The 26,225-nt window shown below is 38.1% G+C and overlaps 1 protein-coding gene across 8 annotated transcripts in view; it reads right to left on the reverse strand.

The window, feature by feature from the left end:
- Window positions 1–26,225, reverse strand: part of DMD (dystrophin) — a 2,122,179-nt gene that overhangs the window by 656,796 nt on the left and 1,439,158 nt on the right. The window lies entirely within an intron of this gene.

A 26,225-nucleotide genomic window follows, 5' to 3' on the forward strand; every position in this document is an offset into this window, starting at 1 on the left:
TATAAAGAACTGAAAAGACTTAAAGATGAGAAGAAATGTAAGTGACCAATTTCTTTCAAGGAAACAATGACCCTTCAGCGAGCAGAGCTGGAGATGGGTTGTGTGACAACTTCCAAAGGAACATTTTAAATTGAATATTTCTACCACTGAAATGTTTTTTAAAAAATTCAAACAATATCTTTATTTTCTTACAGGTAGAAATATTGAGGATGATAATACACTGGAAAGGCATTTCATGGTTCTCCCATTTAAACTACACACTAAATGGGTTAAAAATTGGGTTGAATGCTAAAAATACTTCAAAGTCTTTTTTCCCCCCTTTTAAACATTGCTATGATACTTTTGAGTTTAGAAATCAAGCTAAGACCAATTCTTCTGATATCCACACAGTTTTTGTTCTACAGGTTTTGTCTCTTTTGTGAGCATACATTTCCCCAGTGGATTCAGGAAGGAGACGAATATTTTTTTTTTTTTAAAGCAAATAATGAGTCAGCAGGAGGTTCAAAGTTCTCCACATGGAGCTGTCACTCAAAGCACTGATATCAAATTCAATGAAAAGTGGCTCCAGTCTTGTTCTGAGTATAATTTGTAGTGGAGAGGAAGTTAGAAAATTGTAAGGAGAAAACAGCTCAGAAATATAGGTAGACAGATATGTAACAAAAACCAAACAACAACAACAACAACAACAACAACAGGTTATAAAACCTAAAGTTGGCAAAATGACCCAAATTCCATATGGGATGAACGCAGACCTCACTGGACTGAGAATCAGCTGATAACACATTTTCTTGAACCCACTCGGTCCCGGGTCACCATTCTAGACACTGAGGATACACTGTCGTGGAAACCATGACAGCAGGTGGCCTCATGGAGTTTACATTTTGATAGAGAAAAGAGATAGGAAACAAAAAACATTTAAAATTATTTTAGAGAATGGTAAAGGGAAAAAAAGAATAGAGCCACGGGGATATGAAAGTCAATTTGGGGAATGTAATCAATAATGTAAAGATTTTGTAGGGTATCCGATGGACACTTGTCTCATTAGGGAGACCACCTCAGGGATGATGTAGATGCCTGATCACTGCACTGTACACCTGAAGCTGAAGCTGAACAATAATGAATGTCAACTACAACACTATATATATACATTTACAAGAAGTGGAGTACAGCATTAGGAATAGAGACAGTGGAAATGTAATGGCTGTGTGCGATGTCAGAGGGGTAGTAGAGGGGCGAGAGGGGTTATCACTGTGTGAGGGATATAAATGATAAATGTCTTTAACTATTACATTGTTTTATACACCTGAAACCAATACAAAAAAAAAGGTAATTGAAAAAAAAGAATAGAGCCAGGTAAAGAGTAAAAGAGTGAGAGGGGTACAAGTTAGTCCAGGGTCTAGGAGCCATTAGGTCACGACGAAGGCTTGGGCAAGACCTTTTACCCATCTAAGTTTCTTAGCTCCTCTAGCTAGCTCTGTCTGGAACAAGAAAATGGTTAATTACATCTTTATTTCCATTTCTTTTCATATCTCTTCTCTTACCACTACCAATCATTTCCCACTTTTCTTTTATAGTCCTCTTTGACACTCACTTTTGTTTCCAGAAGACTCTGGCTCCTGGCTCAAAAAACATATTTTTGTCATGAGGGCAAAAATATTTTTCCATATTAAAATTAAAAAGCATTATTATTTAACCTCTCATCATTTAAACATCTTGGATCTTTGTGTGTACAGTTGACCCTTGAAAACCATGGGTTTGAATTGCTCAGGTCCTCTTAGAAGCAGATTTTTAAAAGTAAATATGTGTAGTACTGTGAATGTATTTTCTCTTCCTTATGATTTTCTTAACTTTTTTCTCTAGCTTACTTTATTGTAAGAACACAGTATATAATACACATGATATAAAAAATATGTATTAATTGACTATGTTCTCAGTAAAGCTTCTGGTCAACAGTAGGCTATTAGTAGTTAAGTTTTTGGGGAGTCAGAAGTTATATTTGGATTTTTGACTGCTTGGGGTGGGTGAGGTTAGCACCTCTAATCCCACATTGTTCAAAGGTCAACTGTATTTCATAGTTAGCAGAGTAGTATTTGCATGTAATTTATAAGTTGTCATACCTAGTCCTAGCCTCTGTACCTAGTCCTGCATGCAATTATCTTATGTAACCTCAGAACCTATATAGGGAATAGAAACTTGTTTTCTATTTGTGACTTCCTCATTCATTCTCAGGTAATGTGAATTCACTGATAAGTCAAAGAGATCAGAGTCTATCTTCAAGAAGCTCACAGTTAATTGGGAGGGGACCAATGTAAAGTTAAATGGTCTCAGAATTAAAGAGAAGATTTGATAGGTGCTTTGGAAAAGCAGTATGAATGATGCTATTTACACCAACAATGGAGAATCTAACCTAGTCTGGGAGGTTAGGGGAGTCTTTCCTGAGCACAACATTTGAGCAGAGACAGGAACAGTAAGTAGGCATTGGGTATGAAAAGCAAGGGGAGAATGTCCTAAGTGGAGAGGCCAGTATGTGCAATGGCTCATAGTAGGAAAAAAAGAAAAAACGGTACTTAAAAAAAACAATAGAAAGCAGGTCAATATGGAGCTAGGAGAGCAAGAAGTACATGGTATCCGGTAGAAGGGTAGTGAAATCAGAAGGGTCGTGCTACACAAGGTCCTGTAAGCTATTAAATACTTTAATTTTTATGTTAAGAACAACTGGAGGCCATTGAAGTGTCTTAAAGAGAGTGCTACCATCAGATTTATATTTTGAAGGGATCACGTAGCTGCATGATGTAGAGAAAAAATAAATGAGGGGAAATTAGTTTAGGTTGGGATGACGTATTATTATAAAAACCTGGATGTGTTAAGAGTGAAAGGGGCACAAATTAATTATACTGAGGCAATGGACATAAACCATGTCTGCTCAGGGCAAACCAGGACTATGATCATTCTAATATAAGGATGTGTATTGTATAATATATAATATAATGTATTGTAATAGTCCAGGACAGAGATGATAAAATATTGGGGAGGGGTAGTGCAGATAAACCCAGAGAAGAAAGCTGATCCAAGGAATATTTAGGAGGGAAAACCAACTGGACTTGGTGATGGGTATCCCAGGAAGAGTGAGGTAGAAATGTGTGAAGAATGATGCCCAAGGTTTTGTTACTGGATGAGTGGTGCTACAAGACCTGAAGTAGACGGGTATTACAAGGGAAGATCATGAATTTGATTACAGGAGAAGATCATGAGGTTATTTTTGAGACGTCTAAGTGGAATTGTTAAGTAGGCAGTTAAATACATAGTCTGGCATATAGAGGAAATTTCTTCATCTCCTATAGTCTTCTCTGTCAGCCTCTTCTATTTTTCTTATTATGGTCTCTGGATTCCCTGAAAACAGGGCTGGGAAAGGACTTGTGTGTGGATAGTTTGTTTGGGAGCTGATCCTTGGGAAGCAGAAATGAAGGACCAGGAAAGTGAAACAGAGAGGAAGACATGAAATATAATGTGTATTACTGAAGTTACTACTATGGGAAACAGGGACTGCATTATGTCAGAACTTTTCCATATTCCAAAGAAGCACAGAGAAAGCCTCCCCGAATTGTCCTCTTAAAGGAAGACAGGCTAAAATGGTATCCATGGGCTCGCATCTGCCACTGGTTGAGGGTCGCTCACCCATTATAACGTCTAGTCTGGGATAGCTCACAGGATCTGTGGGTTCCTGGCATGGCCGAGAAATCCCTTGAGCAGAAAGTGAGAAAATGGGAGTCATTCACTTGACGTGGGATGCTGAGCTCACACAGGACTGGCCACTGTAGCTAGAGCTGCAACCATAGGAGGGTCAAAGGCATATGACCCCAGGTACCAGAGACATCTGCTACATTTGTAATAATAAGGCTTTGGAAGCACAGTTTTCTCCCCCTTTGGCAGTAAGATTTTCCTTTTTCCTTTTTAGTTTTATTGGGGAATACTGGGGGAAAGTGTGTTTCTCCAGGGCCCATCAGCTCCAAGTTGTTGTCCTTCATTCTAGTTGTGGAGGGCACAGCTCAGCTCCAAGTCCAGTTGCCATTTTCAATCTTTAGTTGCAGAGGGCACAGCCCACCATCCCATGCAGGAATTGAACCGGCAACCTTGTTGTTGAGAGCTCGCGCTCTAACCAACTGAGCCATCTGGCTGCCCCTCCGGCAGCTCAGTGGCAGCTCATTGTCTTCAGTCTAGTTGTGGAGGGCACAGCTCACTGGCCCATGTGAGAATCGAACTGGTAACCCTGTTGTTCAGAGCTCATGGCCTAACCAACTGAGCCATCTGGCCACCCCATAGTAAGATTTTTCTTAGCTATAGATGATTACATAGCACATACACATAGGGTTTGAAGAATAATTATAAAGGAACACCCCATGTAGCTAACCCCCATTCAGTAAATAGTATATTACCAATACCTCAGAACCCACTCTTGTGTTCCCGACAGCACAACCTCCTCCATCCTCCCAGAGACAACTATTCTGACTTTTTCCTCTTTACCTTTCACCTGCTGCCCTCTTACGCTTAGATTCCATGGTCCATCACTTCAGCCAATCCTGTAGCCATCACTGACTATATTTTCTAGTTATTATTAATTTCCTTGTTCCAATTTACTTTCATAACATCTGTCTGGCAAAAGAACCATTAATGCATCTGACTCTATTTCCTCTATCCTTTCCTCCACTTATTTAAAGAGAAACTTCTTGAAAGTCTGCCTGCATTCCTCCCTGGCTTTCGGTTTCTGATTTTGTCCACTCCTCAGTCTCCTTTGCTGGCACACTTTACCATGCATATCAAATGTAGGAATTCCTTAGGGTTCTGTCCTAAGTCCTCTTCTCTTCTCATTCTATACACACTTCTTAGGTCATCTCCACTCTTGAGACTTCAGTTATGTTTTATTGTATGTCCTTACAACACTGGTATCCATATTTTTAGCCTAAGCCTCTCTCCTGACTCATATGGCTAGCCTACTTAGTGGTTTTGTAAGCATCTTAAACTCAGTATGTCCAAAATTAAACTCATTGTCACCCTGAACCCTAAAATAGTCCATAGTTTAGTAGTTTCAACCAACATCCACTCAGTTTGCCAAGCTAGAAGTTTGGATATTCTATTTGCATTCTCCATCTCGCTCCCCTCGATGTCCAATCAGTTACCAGGTCCTGTTGTTTCTACATGCCAGTATTTCTAATCTGGCCACTCTGTCTCCATTCCCTTTCTTGCTTCCCTACATCAAGTCATCATTATCTCTCACCTGGATGGCTGGAACAACTTCCAGTGTTATTCTTATCCAATCCATTCTGTACTCTTTCACCAAAGCAATCTCTCTAAAACACAAATATGATCACGTCACGGGCCTCTTTAAAATGATCCAGTGGCTTTCAATTGCCCTTCAAATAAAATATGATTGATTTCTCTAATATGCCTTAAAATTCAACGTAAGAACATGCCTGAATTTTTGGCTTCACCCAAAACCTCCTCCCTGACACAACCCTCCTCAACCGTTGCCCACACAACTCAATGTTTCATCCATATTGGCATTTTTAAAGATATGCCAGGCTCCTTCTTGCCTCCAAACTTGACGTATGCCATTTCCCCTGCCTGGAATACCCTCCCCACCCCCTAACCTGCCTAGGTTTACCTATGTATCCCTTACATCTCATTTTCAAAGCTCCTTTTTTCCAGAAAACTTTCCCTGCCAACTACACCGCTCCAAACTGGGTATGGTTCTCCCATAGCAGTCTATATCCTAGTATGTGTCACATATATTTATTTAATTGTCTCATTTTCTGAGAGTCCAGGAATTGTGTTTATCTTGGTCAGTGCTCTATCCCTAACATCTAACATAAAACAGGGCATGTAGTAAGCCTTAATAAGTTCTCTGTTGAATTAGTGTATTGACAAATTAATACCAATGCATACTAAATGCTCTTTTTAATTATAAAAAATGAACACTTAAGTTTTTATAGTAGCTTTAGGTTTAAAAAAAAATTAAGAGAGAGGTACAGAGATTTCTCATATGTCCCCTGCCCCCACACAAGCACGGTCTTCCCCATGATCAACATCACTCACCAGAGTGGGCCATTTTTTTTTTTTTTTTTTTTACCAAGGATGAACCAACATTGACACAACGTTATCACCCAAAGTTCGTAGTTTACCTTAGGGTTCACTCTTGGTGTTGTACATCCTCTGTGTTGAGATGAATGCATAATGACATGGATCCATCATTATTCTGTGTTTCCCTGAAAATAAGACCTAGCCAGCGAATCAGCTCTAATGTGCCTTTTGAAGCAAAAATTAATATAAGACCCAGTATATTATATTATATATTATATTATATTACATTATATCTGGTCTTGTGTTATAGTAAAATAAGACTGGGTATTATATTATGTGATATTATATTATATTATATTATATTATATTATATTATATTAAAGACCCAGTCTTATGTTATAGTAAGATAAGACCGGGTCTCATATTAATTTTTGCTCCATAAGATGCATTAGAGCTGATTGTCCGGCTAGGTCTTATTTTTTGGGAAAATTGTAGGTAGTACCATACAGAGTATTTTCATTGCCCTAAAAATCCTCTCTGCTCTCCTTGTTCATCTCCGCTCCCTCCTCTCCCGGCACCCTTTGTAACCACTAATCTTTTTTATTGTCTCCATAGTTTTGCATTTTCTGGAATACATGTAAGTGGAATCATACAGTGTGTAGCCTTTTCTGAGTGGCTTCTTTTACTTAGTAATAAGTACTTAAGATTCCTCTATGTCTTTTCATGCCTTGATAGCTCATTTCTTCTTAGTGCTGAATAATACTCCACTGTGTGGCTGTGACACAGTTTATTGATCTACTTACTTACTAAAGGACATGTTGGTTGCTTCCCTGTTTGGGCAATTATGAATAAAGCTATATATACATCCATGTGCAGTTTTTTGTGTGGAGAGAAGTTTTCAACTCCTTTGGGCAGATACCAAGGAGTGTGATTGCTGGATCATATGATAAAAGTCTTGTTTGTTTTGTAAAAAAAACACCAAACTGTCTTCTAAAATTGTTGTGCCATTTTGCATTCCCACTAATAACAAATGAGATTCCTGGTGCTCCACAGCCACACCAATATTTGGTGCTGCCAGTGTTCTGAATTTTGGCCATTCTACTAGGTCTATAGTGGCGTCTCATTGCTATTTTACTTTGCATTTCTCCAATGACATATGATGTGGAACACCTTTTTATATGCTTATTTTTCATCTGTATTATCTTCTTTGGTGAGGGGTCTGGTAAGGTCTTTGGCCTATTTTTAATATGGTTGTTTGCTTTCTTATTGTAGAGGTTTAAGAGTTCTTTGTAAATTTTGTATAGCAGTCCTTTATCAGATACGTCTTTTGTAAATATTTTCTCTCAGTCTGTGTCTAATCTTCTAATTCTCTTGAAAAATGTTCTTTTTGTAGTCCGTAAAATTAGAACCCACATTTGGAGAAGGACCATCACCAATAACTAACAGTGTGTTGGAAAGTGACTTTTCATCTCTCCCAAAGTGACATCTTCTGCTGCTTTTAGCTACAGACTTTATCTTTTTCCAACTAGTTGATTACTTAAGTGTTAGTCAGTTGAAGTGGCATTATCATATCATATCATTTCTACTGATCTGTGATGCCTCTTTGGGAGACCATTCCAACTTTGGAGAAGTGTGCTAATGGTTTCAAGTATTTGTGTTTCATGTAAAATACAGGCATCTATAGAACTGTGAGCAGTAGATTCCAAATGATACAGAAATGAAAACCTCTACTTGGGTACACCTAAAGGTACCTCAATGATTAAATATATGGGGCTTGTGTTTATAAGAATAAAAAAATCTAAAATCTTTTTTGTATTTTTACTGCTGAGATAGGAAAATGTTCTCCAAATTAGGCGTAATTCAATTTATATAAGTACTCCTAAATATTTTTTCAAATGACAGTGGAATACTCTTAATAGCTGTAGCAACTGTTTCATACTGTCTCTTTATTTTTACTATGAGGGCTTTACAAATTTCCATCCTAAGCTAGACAAATGGCATTCTTATTAATGAGTAAGCTTTAAAAACACTATTGATAAAAAATTATTTCTCCTTGGAGGAAGCCTTAAGACGATGAGAGAAATACATTTAAAAATCGATATTCCCTTTATTAGCTACTATGAATCTATCAGCAATCTATCTAAAAAGGAGACAGTAAACTACAGTTCTAAGGTCAAATTTGTCCCACCACCCACTGTTGTAAAGTTTCATTGGAACACATCACACCCATTCATGTATGCACTGTCTACGAATGTTTTTGCACTTCAGTAGCAAAGTTGACCTTCTGACCTGCAAAGTCAAAAATATTTACTATTTCTCTCGTTACAGAAAAAATTTGCAACCCCCTGATTTAAAACTTTCTTGAAGTGATATACATCATTAACCCATAACTCTTACTGAAATAAGGTATTCTACAAACTAATAATTTACTTTATAAAATTGGGATTTAAAAAAAAATGTCCCCAAATTACATCTTCCAAGCTTCAAAAGGGATCACTAATTACAGTGTGTTATGATCTGATGAATAAATTCCTAATCTCACTAGTGTAGTTACAACAGACCAGAAATAGGAAAATAAAAGCTTCTGTCCTTGATTTCAAATAATGCTACCAAGTTATAGAAATCAAAACAGTATAGTATTGGTAGAAAACAGTCACAAAGATCACGGAACAGAATAGACAGCACAAAAATTAACCCACACACATAAGATCAATTAATTTATGACAAAGGAGGCAAGGACATACAATAGGGAAATGATAGTCTCTTCAATAAATTACACTGGGAAAACTGAACAACCATATGCAAAAGAATGAGCGTGGACCACTATCTGGAACCACATACAAAAATTCACTCAAAATGGATTAAAGACTTGAACGTAAGACTTAACACCATAAAATTCCTAGAAGAAAACATAGGCGGTAAGCTCCCTGACATCTGGTCTTAGTAATGTTTTCTTGGATATGAATCCAAAGGCAAGGGCAATAAGAACAACAAATAAATAAATAAATAAATAAATAAATAAATAAATAAATAAATAAAATGGGAATAGATCACATTAGTGTCTAAACAGCAAAGGAAACCATCAACAAAATGAAAAGATAACATGCTGAATGGGAGAAGATATTTGCAAATCATATATCTAATATGGGGTTAATATCCAAAATATGTAAAGAACTAATACTGAAAAAGGTGAAGGGATTAAAAGTACAAATTGGTAATTACAAAATAGTCATGGGGATATAAAGTACAGCATAAGGAATATAGTCAATAATATTGTAATAACTATGTATAGTGCCAGGTGGGTACTAGACTTATCGGGGGCATCACTTCATACATTATATAAATGTCTAACCATTACACTGTACAGCTGAGAATAATATAATACTGAATGTCAACCATAATTGAAAAATAAAAAAGAACTCATATAACTCAACAACAATAAAAACAATCCAATTAAAAAACGTAGAGAGAATCTGAATAGACATTTTTCTAAAGAAGATGGAGAACAAGTACATGAAAAAAATGCTCAACATCGCTAATCATCAGGGAAATGCAAATCAAAGCCAGTGATGTACCATCTCACACTTGTCAGAATGGCAATTATAAAAAACACAAGAAACAACAATGTTGGTGAGGATGCAGAGAAAACGGAACCCTTGTGCACTGTTGGTAGTGCAGCCACTACAGAAAACAGCATGGATGTTCCTTAAAAGATTAAAAATAGAACTACTACATGATCTAGCAATTCCATTTCTCGGTATCTATCCAAAGAAAGCAATAAGACTAATTTGAAAAGATATATGTATTCCTATGTTCATTGAAGCATTATTTACAATAATCAAGATATAGAAATAATCTAAGTAGCTATCAAAGGAAAAACAGCTAAACAAGATATGGTACACACACACACACACAGACACACAGACACACACACACACACACACACACACACACACACACACACACAGGAATACTACTCAGCCATGAAAACGTGTGAAATCTTGCTATTTGCAACAACATGGATGGACCTAGAGGATATTATGCAAAGCAAATTAAATCAGACAGGAAAAGAAAAATACTGCATGATTTCACTTATATGTAGAATCTAAAAACAAAACAAAACAAAACCAGACTCATAGATACAGAGAACAAACTGGTAGTTGCCTGAGGGGAAGAGGGCTAAGGAAGAGTAAAATGGGTGAAGGGGGTGAAGTACAAACTTCCAAACATAAAATAAATAATCATGGGGATATAAAGTACAGCATGGAAACTGTAATCCATAATAGTGTATTAACTTTGGCTAACAATTAATAATTAACAGACAGTACCTGAATTTATTGTGGTGATCATTTTGCAATGTATACAAATGTCAAATCACTGTGATGTGTGTCAATTATACTTCAATTGAAAAACTGCTTCTGTCTTGAGTCCCCTCTTACTCAGTTTTCCCATTTACAGCAAAAGTATAATTCTCATTCTTCAGGGATACTTTAAAGATCAAAGTAGATAATGCATACTTGTAAAGAATTTTATTATTTATGATCATACAGATTTCAAAGCTTTTTTTCCCAATCCCAGCTTTGCTGACTGCAGTCATAACTTGTTTTAGTTCGTATTCATGTGGAAGTCTGACCAACTTTATCATTTAGTTACTCTGCCATTGCCAATTTATATTTCTTGAGTGTGCATCTCTTAGGATGGCTTATTACTGTCCTCATCTTTTCTGCCCACTCAAGTCTGCCCACTCATTCATTGCAATCCACTTGCACCCATTGCCTTGCTCACACTGGCTTTTACTATAATGCTTTGGATTTATCCAGAAATGAAAAATATATTCCAGTCTAGGGGCATGCTTAAGTGGGACACCGACTAGTAGAGAGGTCAGCCATATCCATTTTGATGAGTTCTAACAACGCTGTTAACTTTACTTCATTATATTTTCACAGAAATTTCAATACCATCTAGCCCAGTGGCTTTTAGTATTTTGTAAGCATATAACCCCTGCTTCAAATGAAACCTTAAGAAGAAACACACCTGGTAAAGCACAGAATGGAGGGGGGGCAGTGGACTGGTTGAAATTAGAGATGGGAGGTCAAGGGAGGTATGGGGACATATTGGAGGGGCATCTACCATGTTGAGGGAACAAGGGAAGGCTCTTCAAAAGAGATGACGAACCCTAGGTTTCCGGTTTGCATGCTTGGTTGGATGAAGTCCAAGGCAATAGTCATTTTAATTATTTCATGATGAAGTAAACAATAGGGTCCAATTTATTCACCACTGCTACTGAACAAAGAAAACACAAGATAATATTTTTAGAAAGTTTTGTCTGAACACAAAAAAAGAGTCGACCAAGGAGGTTATGGTGTTCTTTAAGAAGAGATTAAATGAAGTGCTACTTAAATAGTTTTCTTTAATTTTGAATTGTAGCTGGGCACAGGACGATAGTGCCTTGTGGTCTTTTCCAGATCTATTTTTAATAATTCTGCTGTTTTGCTGGCTGTCTGACCTTGGACTAACAGATATAGAACTGGGAGAATAAATAAAGCCGAATAGTAATGCTGAGGGAGAATCAGAGTTATCATCTTAATGCCTTTTTTCTTTGTCTCCATGGCCCTATCTTCCAGGGGAGAAAAATGAGAGCAAGAGAGAAAGACAAAGAGAGAGAGAGAGAGAGAGGGAGGGAGGGAGGAAGGGAGGGAGGGAGGGAGGGAGGGAGAGAGAGAGAGAGAGAGATTACATACAGAGAATGCCAAAAAAAATGTATACACGTTTTAAGAAAGGAAAATACTGTATTAAAACTGTAATGCTCAATATATACCGATAACAAAAGATGAGTACAAGTCAAGTCTATACATTTTTTTGGCACTCCCTCTATTTCCTCTGAAATCACGTCCATAGCTACAAGGTTAGTGCTAAGTATCAAGGGTGCTACTGTTTTAGACCTAAGTCTACTCACATAACTTTGACGTGAGATTTGGACATCAAGAGAGGAGGAGGAATAAGGAGCGTTGCTGTTGTTGAATTTCATTTGGAGAATACACTACATAAGTATGAATAGTATGGTAGAGTTGATTCTACAGTCTATGGAGTCCAGTGCACTATGTGCTTTTAACATAAAGATGAAAAGACAGGCATGGACTTTAGGAAGAAATGCTTTCAGGGTCGTGCTGTATCCACAAGCAAGCTGGTTGTCTTTGGGATAACAACTCTCTCTGGGCTCTACCTTCCTCCTACGGTAAAAAAAAGATCATAAGGTGGGACCTAGCTCATAAGGCTGTTGTAAGATAAAACAGAACAATGCACAAGAAATATTTAGCAAAACTCCTGGTACAGAGCAAGGTATGTAATGCATGTTAGCTCTAAGATAAATATTAGGTATGTTTGGGTCAATGCAAAAGATGGGGGATAATTGAAATCAAGGTAGGTATTATCGTTGGAAAAAGCTATGATATGCCTAGGCATTACTGTACTAGAATCAGACTGTGAGACCTTGGAGACCCCCTAACGGAGTTAAACATGAAGTGACAATGCTGTTTTGCCTGATTTACATCAGACCTTTGTTGTTAAAGCACATTTTGCTCACTATGCTCAAGACGAAGCATTATTCACCCAGATAATAGATCCAAATCCAGGCATTCAAATGTTGCTTAGAGTCAGAGATCAAGATGGAAATCCGCAGAATCATAGAGATTTGTGTCTGTAAACTTGCTTATTATATCCACATTCAAGGATGTAGGAAGGGATTGTGTCAGCTTTTTAACCAGAATCTTTTCATTACTTCTCCCTGTTGGGGTTGCAGCACATACTGTGAGTGACCTCCAGAGATTCTCAAGCCATATGCAGAGAGCAAATTGAATCTGAAAGCTTTATTAGATAAGTTTGTCTTTCAGCTGCTGGGGGTGGATGGCAGCTGTATTGGAAAAAATAAAATTTCTTGTGAAACTGGGTCCCGACCTTGCAAAAAAAAAAAAAATCTCAATTCAAAGTGCATGATTCAATTCTGAGTCATGTCCTTATTTGTTAAACATGGAGTGCAGGTTCAAAAGAAAACGGCACATTACACCTTAAAAAAATAAGAATCGGTAGGAAAAATAAGAAGACTTCTCTTTTGATCTTGCTGGACTTCGTAAGTAAAAATGTTTATAACCAAATCATAGGATTAAAAAAAATATACCAACAATCGAGGAAACGACTGTTCTCACTCACTTCAAATGAAAAAACTACCTCCTCCATTTCTAACCCACAGTAAACATTATAAAAAGTTTATTTATATCTTTTATCCATAAATTTCTTCAAGGACAAACAATAATCCTGGAAAGCTAAAGTGACACTGGAGATTGACCAACATGTTTTATTTCCATATTGTCTCCTACTTTTTTAGCGGCATGTTATTTAGTTCCTGCTTTTTAATGTTGGAGGACAATGACTCTTTTGAAGTTGTGATAATTGCCTCAGAAGCAAGAATTGAAGGTATTATAATTTTGACTTTTTTTTTCTATTGTTGGTCTATATTACAATTTAGGCACTGGTGCAGTTAGTACTTTTAGCAATTTTTGCCTAAATATTAGAAAAGCTAGATTGACTGTCTGCTTAATGAACTCATCATGGACTGGCAAGCATTTTAGAAAATAAGATTAAAACATACTTTCTTAAAAATACTGAAGATCAGGGAAGGAAGAAACTGTATAAATTTTAAGAGGAAGATAGAATGTTAGACTGTAAAATAACGGTTCTCAAATTGGTTATAAGGTCATAGTCAAGAATGAGATGGGGGTTAGATTTAGCCTGCAAAATATGCACCAAAGCCACAGCATCTCCCTATTTGATCAATACTGCAGTCTTAGAAAAAAATTAGGATGTATCACTGAGAGTATGAGGCTAAACATATCTGTCAGCTGTGTCTAAGCAGGAAAAAAACAGTTGAGATAACGTAAGAATACTGAAAAGCACTGAGATCAAACTCAGGAGATATGGGGTTGAGTCCAGATTCTACCTAAACAGCTGGACAAACTACGATCACTTAATCTCTTTGATATTATAATTACACGAAGGTTGACTGATTTGATCCTACTCTAAAATAAATGGACTGTTTGGTCAAAATATATTAAACACCTACTACATGCTAGTCATTGAATAAAAGCTGCATACATTGATGAACAAGATATAAAATAGGATCCTCTCAGAAATTACAGTCTATTAGAAAATGAAAAGTAAATACTTACATAAATAATTTAGTAATCAAAACAGTGATAAGGATATGAAAGAGAAGAAGTATGCTTTGAGATCATATGATAGAAGGCTCAAGGAAAGAGTCTTGTAGAATAAAAGGCACAGTTCAGAGCCAAAGGATGAGTCAATGGGAGAGATCATCTAGGTAAGAGAGTAGTAGATGTGGAAACCCTGAGCTCAGTAAGAAGCAGACATGTTAAAGGAACAGAAGAAAGCCAGAGATGCTAGGCTTTGAAGAAAAGGGGGGGGCAGTAGAACAAGTAGGGTAGGCAGGGGAACCATCACATAAGACCTTGTGGGCCACGTTAATAATTTGAAGATTTATTCTACAAGCAATGGGATTCAAGCATTACAACAGAACAAGATTTGAATTTTGCATTCTTCTTCTTTATGGGGTATGTTTATTTGGGGAATGGATTAGAGAGAGGTAATTCAAATCAGTTAGGAGGGAAGCATCTAGGTAAAATATGATGGTGGCAGAGAGATAGACGTGGGTAAAAGAACTGGAAAGATATTTAGATAATAAAATCAGTACTACTTGGTAGTTGATTGAATGAGGAAAGTGAGGGAGAAAGAGGTGTCCATCCAGGATCACTTACGAGTAATGGTTTGAGTGGATGGCATTGCCATTTGCTGAGATCGGGAACACACGAGGAGAAGAGGGGAGAGTCAGTTCACTAGTTCAGCTTTGGACATGGCAGATTAGAGGAGTCTGGGAGACATCCAAGTGCAGCTGTTGAGTGAGTTGTTGGATATATGGTTTCCTTTGAATTCATTCTAATCTACATTTCATCACCCCTACCACTCTATTCAACTTTCCTAAATCCAAGGTTGGTTCTCAGGCTTTTTCTTACTAGACCTGTAGGCAGCATTTGAGACAGTTTATCAATGCCTTCTCCTTAAATCACTTCCTTCACTTGGCTGCTAGGTTTCTGTCTTGGTTTTCCTCTTACTTTACTGACTACTTATTACTATATCCCCTTACGATTGGGGTCCTCCCCATGACTCAATCTTTGTATATCTTCTTTTTTCCATCTACATTCACATCTTGGCTTTAACTAACAAAATCTTATGGCTCAGCTATATGCTAGAAATTGTATATTTACATCTCAAGATTGGATCGCCCTCCTAACCTCAAGGTCATTTCGTCATCTACCTATTCTGCATCTCCATTTGGATAACTAGTAGGCATGTGTAACAATTTGCACAAAGCAGAGATTTCTATATTGCCTCCCATCACCCTGCATCTTCTACCATCTTTCCTAACTCAGTAAGTGACAACACCATTCTTACAATTTGCTCAGGCCAAAAACCTCATCACATTTTCTCATTCCCGATATCAGTTCTGTTGACCAATCCTGTTGGCTCTACCTTCAAGGCACATTCAGAATCTGTCTACCTCTTGTCACTTCCACTGCCCCTACTCTGGACAAAACTATCATCATTTCTCACCTAAATTACTGCATTAGTCTAACTGGTCCTTTCTTGCTTCCACCCTATTCTCCTCCCTACAGTTTATTCTTAACATACCCAGAAAATTGTTGCCAAAACATTTATCAGATCATCTCACTGCTCCGCTCAAAGGTTCCATTGGGTCATTTTACACAATGTGAATGTCAAAGTCATCTTGATGGCCTTTAAAGCCCTCTCTGAACTAAGGTCATCTCTTAAGTGCTCTCCCCTTCACTTACTGTGCTCCAGTCACACTCGTTATTCTTTCAATACTAGTCCCATCCCATCTCATGGCCTTTGTTAGAATGCCATTCCTGGAATGCTACAGCCTAGAATGTTCTTCCCCCAGATATCCACATGTCTCACACTCTGACCACATTCAGGCTTTCACATAAATTTCCCCTTTTCAGTGAAGCTATCTTTCTAAGCACCACCCTCGAACTCTATCCCCATACTGCTTACACTTTCCCATGTTTTATTTTCCATTGCAGTTACCACCTTATAACACGCAAACATATTGTATTTATTTATTTTATTTTCTATCTCCAAAAATGTTAGCTCCATGAAGATAGAAATATGTACCTTTTATTTGTACATTGCTGTACTTCTGGATTAATGTATAGATCTAGAACTCAAAAGAGAGGTGTGGTTTTAAAGTGACAATGTGGGAAACTTCAATATATAGTTGGTACTTGAGACCACACAAATGGATGAGATTACCCAAGAGATTAAAGAATGCAAAAAAAAAAATAAAAAAAATAATGAAAAAATGCGGTCTGCATTACTTTCAACATTTAAAAGACAGATAGAGAAGGCTGAGCCAGTCAGGAAGCTGAGAAACACTAGCCAGGGAGGCAAGAGGAAAAATAGAATGTGGTGTTATATATGTGAAGGGATAGAACAAATGTTTCAAAACAGGAGTGGCCAACTACATTAAATGCTGCTAACAGTTTAGTAAGATGAGGACTGAAATGGTATTTTAACATAGATATCATTTCGGACCTGAGGGCACTTTCAATGGATTGAGGGAGGGACACAGCTGGGGGAAGAAATAGAGACAGGAATATAGATGACTCCTTCTAGAAAAGTGACTATGAATAAGAGGAGAGATTTGTCAGTACCTGGAGGAGAATGTGTGGTTGAGGTAGACTAGATCTAGGATGCTTATTTATACATAAGCATGTATAAATACTGCTGATGAAATCACGTGACTCAATTTAAAGCTACTTCACATTGCAAGGGAAACCTTTTTAGGATGTTCTGATATAAAAGGATATGACTGGCTAAGCTAAAATGTAGCACAAAAATACCAGGTACTCAAATAGTTGATACATTTAATATGAGCTTGTAGTACATTACAGCAGGCTGAATGATATTATCATATAAGGTAAGAAAAGGGTATGCTGACTTTGTCATGTGACTATGTCAAGAGTAGACCAGTGATTATAGAACAGCATCCAATTCTGAAGCCCACAACAGAAAAACAACATAGAAAACACACTTGGGAAGGTAGAAGGGGGGGACTACAGAGATGCAACGTTTGAGAAACAGATGTGTAAACATTTGAAAGACAGCTTTTTTGTTGATAGGCTGAGGGGAACTCATCTGATTTATGTGAGAAAAGGAAAGTTTGAAGGGGGATTAAATAACAGACTTCAAAGAGTGTCTAAATGTTCAGTGAGCAGATATGGTCTTTGCCTACTCAAAAAATAATTTAGACAGTTAACTGGAACTTGGGTCAGGCAGCTGAAAGAATGTCTCGAGTCTAACGGCAGCGTTGGAAACTCCACCTACTCTTCATTTTTAAAGAAGAGAGTAGGCAGTTAACCTTAAGATTGCTTCTGACAGAGAGAGCCTTTTCTGAAGATATTGGAGAAGAATGAATGACCTCTCAAAGACCTTCCAGAGATCACAATCTTACAATCTACAATTTAAGCGCAAACTGCTACAGTTTCTTTTTGGAATCTTCTTTCTTTGAGGATAAAGTTATATCCAATGTCAACATGATTCAGCAAAACTTTAAGACATATTAGGAGTCCACGGAGAACTTTAACTTGTGGGCTGTGGGGTGCCTTATTCTCACGAATATGTTTAAATAGTGTTAATTTCCCCTTGATAATAGTTTGAGAAGAAATTCAGCATTGTGGTGTACTCTATAGTGATTTCCAGCAAAGGTCCTTTTTTGGAAGGAGATAAATACTATAAGAAGGCTAAGGTGTTTTTACTGTAACGAACCCTTTATTTCTGTTAAAATGCAGGATGTGGGTAATTGAAAAATCCGTAATGATCAGAATATTTCATTCAACCATTGATATTATTCTCCTCCTCCTCCTCCACACACATGCACGTGCATGTGCACGTGCACATGTACACACACACACACACACACACACACACACACACAGAAACTTCCAGGAATGCTTCCAACAAGCATTAGAAATGATGGATTAGAGCTTCTCTTGCTTTGCCAGTTCAAATCCCAAAGCTTGGCCCTAACTGGAGATGATAACCAAGCAATAAAACTGCCAAAAGGTTAAGAGAAGGAGAACAAAGGGAATTTCATTATCACAAAATGGATAATTAACATCTAAATAGTCTAGTTTGCACAGTCTATCACCGTCTTGAATATTAACAATGGCAGCACTCTTGTACCCTCCCCGTTAACCAGAGGACATTGCTGAAGAACCTGGCCTGGGACCAGGGACCCCCATTGCCTACATTGGAATAAGAAGACTTCTTTCTGATCTGTGCGAGCCATACAGGAGCCTCCCCAGCCAGGGTTTACTGCTGTCACTTCCCTTTGTACAGTGTAACACATCAGAGTTCAAGCACCCTCACCTCAATGGTATATACACATATAATTTAATTAATTGATTAATTTATTACTGCCAAGAGTTGGAGGGTCTCTTTAGCTGCTCAGGGCTTTGAAATATCCTGGGGAGGGTCTAAAATCCATTCCTTACCCTGTTATTATCATTGATTAGGGGACTTCATGCATTTTGGTACAAAATCTTACTCCTAGTGTACCGTGTTTCCACAAAAATAAGAATGAACCGAACAATCAGCTCTAATGTATCTTTTGGAGCAAAAATTAATATAAGACCCAGTATTATATTATATTATATTATATTATATTATATTATATTATATTATATTATATTATGACCGGGTCTTATATAATATATGATATAATATAATACAATACAATATAATATAATATAATACCAGGTCTTACATTAATTTTTGATCCAAAAGACGCATTAGAGGTGATGGTCCAGCTAGGTCTTATTTTTTGGGAAACACGGTATCAGACTTTGAGAAAGTTTTTAAGATTTAAGGCAGGGGTGTCCAAACTGCAGCCCACGGGACAACTGCGGCCCGCAATCCAACTGTGGCCCGCAATCCATTTTTAATTGGCCCACAGTAAATTCCAAAAATATATTTAGTGTACTTAAATAAACCAGGTGAGGCAATACATACTTCACCTCGAGTGAGTGGCCCAGCTATTTGTATATTTTACCGCATATGGCCCTTGGGGAAAAACGTTGAGAAAAGTTTGGACACCCCTGGTTTAGAGGTTTTAGGTATAAAACCAATGATGGCATAGCCATGTCCTAGGTGTTTTCAATAGAGTAATTATCTGTTAATGAGTCAGAAAAAGACTTTGCTCCATTGAAACTGATGTGACTTATCCAAAAGCTTCAGCTGAAACAGAATCGACAGTAGGCAACATAGATGAAACTGGAAAGGAGATGGGGAGTGTCGGAGCCCAGGGCAGGCTGCCCCCCAAAACACACAATGGCATACTGATGAAATTAGAGTTACTTGCAAAACAGCCAGTGCGAGAAGGGTGAGTTGACCCTCCCTTGTCTCTTTGAATGCAGGAAAATAAAGCTCTGTGAAAGGTGCCCTCCTTGTTCCACAGGGGCTGAGAAGGACTGTTTTGGTTAGAGGGAAGGAATCCTTCCCTCTATACAGGATAGAGAAACCTTATTTTATCTATCTATCTATCTATCTATCTATCTATCTATCTATCTGTCTGTCTGTCTGTCTGTCTGTCTGTCTGTCTGTCTGTCGTTCTATCTATCTATCTATCTATCTATCTATCTATCTATCTATCATCTATCTACTTACTTACTAATTTACTACCCAAGTGCTCTTTCTGCTTGGATTCTTTACTAATGAGCACCCAAACCTAAGTTACTTGGAACTGTCAATTCTTTACAAATTTATTGTTTCTTTATCAAAAAAATATAAAAAGCTGGACTGGTTCATTTCTCTGAGTATAATTTATGATCTCCTGTGTGTATGTATTAAATTGGTCTTTTTCTCCTGTTCATTTGGCCTTGTGTCAATTTTATTATTAGTCCAGCCATAAGCACTCTAGAGGGGTAGGAGGGGAAAAATCCCCCCTCACCAACAGTGGCACCTCTCCTTGTGTTTCTGAGAAAGATGGGGACCCCAAAGGGGTGGAAGAATTGATAGCTTCCTTCCTTCTTTCTCTCATGATCACTGCAGATAAATGAAGGCCATTTTCACAATAAATTAGTTGTTTTCTCGCAATTTAAATCAAACAAATAAATAGTAGTGCCAAGATATTTAAACTCCAATTAACCTCATGTTTTTATCAAACTGCCTAGACATTTACAGTATCATTGAAATAGCCTTAAATGCTTTATTCAACTCTAGAGAGGCAAGTGAAGTTCAAATAATAAATGTATGAATAACCTTCTGTGTGAGTATTTGATATTTAAGTATAGCCTTCAAAAATTCAAATGAAGACAAATAAATCACTGCTTGAGACATGGTGTTCTGATGAATAGTGTAAGCTTTGGAATCACAGAGTCCACCTTGGACATATTATTTAATCTTTCTGACCCTTGGTTTTCTCATCTGCAAAATGGGAATCATAGCACAACTCATTCAAAAGGTATTACCATGGCACTAATTCTAAGACTGGTATTAATTTAGTTTCACCCAGAAGTAGACCCTAAGAGACAAGGACTTAAGTACAAGTAATTTGATTGGTAGATGATACCAGAAAGCTGTGGTGGAAGAGTAAGGAGATGAATAGGAATGGAAAGGAAGTCTACACAGGGCATGCTAACAGATTATCACTGTGGCCAACTGGGGCTCACCCCACTGGAGACCTCTGGTGTGGAACATGCCTCTGAGTTGTCCTACAGGAGTGAAGATGGGATATTTGTCCATCAATTCCTGTCCATAAGTGGTTGAGTGCTGTTCCAGGAATGTTTCCTCCCCAGCACTTCTAACCTGCTCTGCAAGTGGGTGAGCTTCTCCTGTGCCCAGAGAAAGCAAGCGTCTGGGCAGAGTCACAGCTACTCGAATTTAGAAGGCTCAGGTTTACAGAAAGGATTAGTGCTGAGGTGATATGAGTAGGACATTAAGGGCCAATTTCTACCCACCTTCCACTTCCTGGTTTTTTTTTTTAAGTAAAGTGTCGTTGGAACACAATCCTGCCTGTTTCTTTACAATCTGTGTACGGTATGGCTGCTTTTAGAGTACAATGCCAAAGGAAATTGCATGACCACAAAGCTGAAGATATTTACTATCTGGCTCTTTACGAAAAGAGTGCGTTGATCCCTTATCTAGTTGATAGTACAACTGAGATTAGAATTTAGGCTTCTTGACCTCCAATGCAGCACTTTCCTAATTACACTGGAGACTTGCTCTCTCCAAAATTAATTACAGGAAGAGGTGGTTTTATCAGTGTTTAATCAACTAGAAACCTCTATTAACTGGCACCGCTATGTGTCTATCTATACAGTGTTCATTCATTTCAGAGTTATTACTCGGGGACATTTGAAGAACTCCAATATCTTGATTTGGAGTCTTCACATTATGTTCAATGAATATATGCAATTTCTTTTGAAAACGCTAAACTGGGTATTATGGAATGTGAATGTTCCCAGACCCAGCAGCTTGTGGTTAAGAAAGGATTCACACTGACATTTACAACCATATTTGCTGGCTCTTTGCCTCCATCTGCCATGCAGGCCTTCAGTCCCATGTAAAGTCCTATCTACCTAAATGTTTCTGAGAGGCTCTAGGGGAGCTTCAAAGAAGCACAGCTATTCTCTTCACAGGTCTTTGAGTTGCTTTGCTAGGCAGATACTGCCTAGGCTTGGTGTGCTGTCCATCTACTTGAACTTCCAAGCTCCAAAGTCCTGGTGGAGGAAGGGAGAGGAATGATGGTGGTGCTAAAATACCATGGATTTCCCTTTGGCATCCACAGCACTGGATCCCCCTCCAATTCCCCTCCATGTTGCATGCAGGAGTAGGGATGCACTCCTCCCCACTCACCATAGGCCTATGGCAACCTTTCTTAAAGTGCAGTCCCAGGATGAGTGGCATCAGCATCACTTGGGGACTTTTTAGAGATGCAAATCCTCAGTCCCCACCCCAGATCTACTGAATCAGTAACTCTGGGTTGAAGCTCAACAATCTGTGCTTTAATAAGAAATGGGTGATTTTAATGTATGGTCAAGTTGGAGAACCACTGACATAGGACACTGGACACAGACCAACACTTTCCTCTCTGCTTCCCTCACCCTTTTCCCCAGCGTAGTGGTTTGAGTGTAAAGAAGGCCACAAGAAAGGTTCCCATCCTCCTCTACGTAGGCCCCTGTGCTATGACACTGCAGATTTTCCCTTTAAGAGGTGAAGTCTATTTCTCTACCCCTTGAATCTGGGCTGGCCTTACAACTTGCTTTGACACACAGAGTGCAGCAGAAGTGATGTTGTATGAATTCTAGGGTCTAGGTGTCAAGAGGTCCTGTAACTCCCACTTTTAGGCTCTTGAAACAGTGTCCTGAGAATGTCAGCTCATGAAGCTCAGTACAACCCCCTGGAGGATGAGAGGTCGTGAGGAACCAAGGTTCTGCAGCCAACAGGAAGCTGTCACATATCTGAGACAGTCTATTTTAGACCATTCTAGCTCCTGTTGAGTTGCCGGATAACTGCATGCGTGTGAACGACCCCTACCAAGACCTTCAGAATAATTATCCAGGCAATCCCAGCCCAAAATGCAGACCCAAAGAATCACAAGCAATGAAATAACTCTTGTTTTAAGCCATTACATTTGGGGTGATTTTATGCAGAGACAGATAACTGATACATTCAGGTATCCAAGCAACAATAATTGCAAAAAAAAGTTTTTTTCCAGCATGCCTATTTGTCTTGTAAATTGAAACAATTTGCATAGCTCACATAGGACCATCTCATCCTCATCATATTATACAAGTAAGCAGCCACAAGGGAGCTTGGTTTAGTATTTTTTAAAAAGATCTTTGGGCCTCAGTTTCCACATAAACAAAACAAGAATATTCAACCAGAAGACAGTTTCAGTAATTATTCTAGGTTCAGAGTTCTATAATTCTAAGAGATTCAGAGTTCTATAATACTAAGAAATTCAAACAGAGTAAACTGGTTTCTTCCACTCCTTAAGTAGAAAAGACACAGACACATATCTCACTTTTACTGCACGTATCCCCGAGATTAAGTTAAATAACATTAACTACTGGCTAGCTGCCTCCATATCTCCAATTTCCATTAGGTTCTTGGACAGAGAGATAGTGCAAGGCACAGCAAAAACAAAACACAACAAAACACAGGCTTTGGAGCCTGACACACTTGGATTGGAATCCTGGCTCTCTTTCTTCCCAGCTGTGTGGCCTTAATCTAGCTATTTCCCCTCCAAGTCTTGGGATCCTTATCTTAAAAAAAAGTTGTTTATAACCGTATGTAGTTTGCAATTATTTTGATGTTAAAGACACATATGTAGAAGCAGCCAGCACAATAACGTACAATGGAAAAAAACTTACTATGATGACTTATAAATGATATTGCATTACAATACAGTACATGAAATAATCATATCAGAGCCATATTGCAAATTAGATTTTCCTTTTTTATACTGTATTTATTTCAGATTAACTTCCTGGAAGTCAGGGATATAAGCAATTCTTAATTCTGATGTTTAAACCACCATGTTACAGAAAAGAAAAGAATGTTTTTTCTTTTTAAATAAAAGTAGCTCTGTTTCTCATTTGTTTGTCTTGTTCTAAAAACTCATAAACACAGACAATAATTTAGTGGTTACCAGAGGGTAAGGGGGGTGGGGGGTGGGAGATGAGGGTAAGGGGGATCAAATATATGGTGATGGAAGGAGAACTGACTCTGGGTGGTGAACACACAATGGGATTTATAGATGATGTAATACAGAATTGTACACCTGAAATCTATGCAACTTTACTAACAATTTTCACCCCAATAAACTTTAATTAAAAAAAAAGTAGCTCTGGATCGACTTGAATCTCTATTGATTCTTTTCATTCAACGTTTGTACATTTAACATTTCTTACTTTACTCCCAGCTCTGGTCAGTTGGCTATATGGGATGAAAAGCCCCTGTTTTGAGAAAATTCCTTTCCCCCTCACTTCTTCTCCAGCTCTGGCCTGAACGCTCCCAGCTATCACTAGTGTCTGAGAGCTGAGACCATTCCCAGAGGCTCCATACTGGCAGCAATGTGGAGGCAGTAGGATGAAGGCAAAGTGTGGCAGGGGGAGATGCGACTCTTAGGTTGGGGAGAAGAAAGTGGGGCAGGAGCTATGAAAGATGTCTTCCCCCGCTTCGGCCACACATTCCCTTGTCCTCTGCTCTCATCTTCCTGGTCTCCTTGACACTCCAACTTGCTTCACTTCAAGGCCTTCACTGTGGTTCTTCCCACTCTTCCCGGAATGCTTTCCCCCATAAGACATACACATGGCTTATTTCCTCACTTCCAACAGCTTTCTGATGTTCTCCATAGAAAAGGTAACCTGACCAAACAGTTATGTCCTCATTCCCACTCCCCTTTGCTTCTTCTCCTGTTTTCCTGTTCTTCATAACTGTTTCTCAAATGTCAGTGTGCACACAAATCACGTGGGCATCCTATTCAAATGCAGATTCTGATCCACTGGGTCTGGGGTGGGGCCTGAGACTGCATTTCTAAGTGCCCATCTGACATCAATCTGTGAACTACACTCTATAACACTTAACAATATCAAGACAGTACATATTTTTTTCTTTATTAGCTCAGCATCTTTTTCTTCCAACCAGAATATATGTTTCATGGAGGGAGGAACTTATTCTATGTTGCATCCTGAGCACCTAGTATACCCAATATATAGAAGTTACTCAATAAATATTTATTAAATGGATGAATTATATATGTTGCTAGAAATCAAAACTGGAATTTTGAATGCATTTGCCATTAGAAACATTATTGTCACATTTAGGTACTTTACAGGTGAAACAGATTTCTGTGCTCTGGCTTTGTAACCTTTCCACCAGGAGTAAAGTGGCTTAAATAAGGACACAGACCCATAATTATGTTCCGAGTTCAACAAACTTATAAACAAATCATTGGAACCCAATCTCTTTACAAAGTTAGAGAGTTTGAGGCTGAACAAATGAGAGAAAGCTAGAGAATAAATACAAATAAATAATTAGATAGGGACAAACTATGCATATGTGCTGAGGAAACCAAAAACTACAGGTCATAAAAAGAAATAAACCTGGTATAATTAGTTGACTATAAACCCTAATCCAGCAATTTTAGTGTTCCAGATTGACATAAAAAATAAATAAAAGAATGCTTAAACATCTTTTTCAAGTCTCCAGTGTCACTAAGTATCAGTCTGATGATTGCTCAGGTACCCCAGGCGGCATAAGACACTGTCCCCAGATCGTATGGCCTCTTTTAATCCAAGAACTATTTGTGACTTCTACTGAATTATCATTGTGCTATCCTGGTTTTCTAATGTGGTATAGTTCTACTTGATAGAAAATAAAAATCATCTTTACTTGATGAACCAGTCACCATGCTTTAGTACTTAAATTATTTGATCATTGGAAAGTAGACAAGGCAAAACAACAACAACAACAAAACACAGATGTTTTCTAGTTCTGTCTAATTATAGAACTGGTACAGCAAAGACAATTTCGGGCTCCTTTCACCTGAGCCAGGGTTAATACTACCGTGAGATTGTATGCATATCTTCTACTAACAAGTGAATAGAAATAAAATAGACTGAAAATATGCAGTAAAAATAAAAATTGAAACTATAGTTACATGAAGCAACATTCCTCCCCCAGGTCTGTGGTAGTCACGGCCCATTTTTCTTTTTCTTGAACTCAAAATGAAAGAGCTTTCAAAATTGTTTTCAAATGGGACAGGGGGAGGTGCTAGGAGGACTGTGTTTCTGTGGTTTCAGGGGTTCGTACAGGCACATTTGAAATGCAAAGTTTACACTTCAACGATGTAGGATTCATTGAGCTCAATCCCTCATGTATTTAGTGCTAGTGGGGACTCTGGCGCTCCGTCCTGATACCCTCTTCAAGGGACAACACAGCCATCCCTGCTGCTGGGAGTATTGGTTGTTAGCTGTGTTCCTTACTACCAACTG

The sequence above is a fragment of the Rhinolophus sinicus genome, chromosome 18 (assembly GCF_057876585.1).
Source record: "Rhinolophus sinicus isolate RSI-liver-muscle chromosome 18, RSI-T2T, whole genome shotgun sequence".
Taxonomy (NCBI): Eukaryota; Metazoa; Chordata; class Mammalia; order Chiroptera; family Rhinolophidae; genus Rhinolophus; species Rhinolophus sinicus.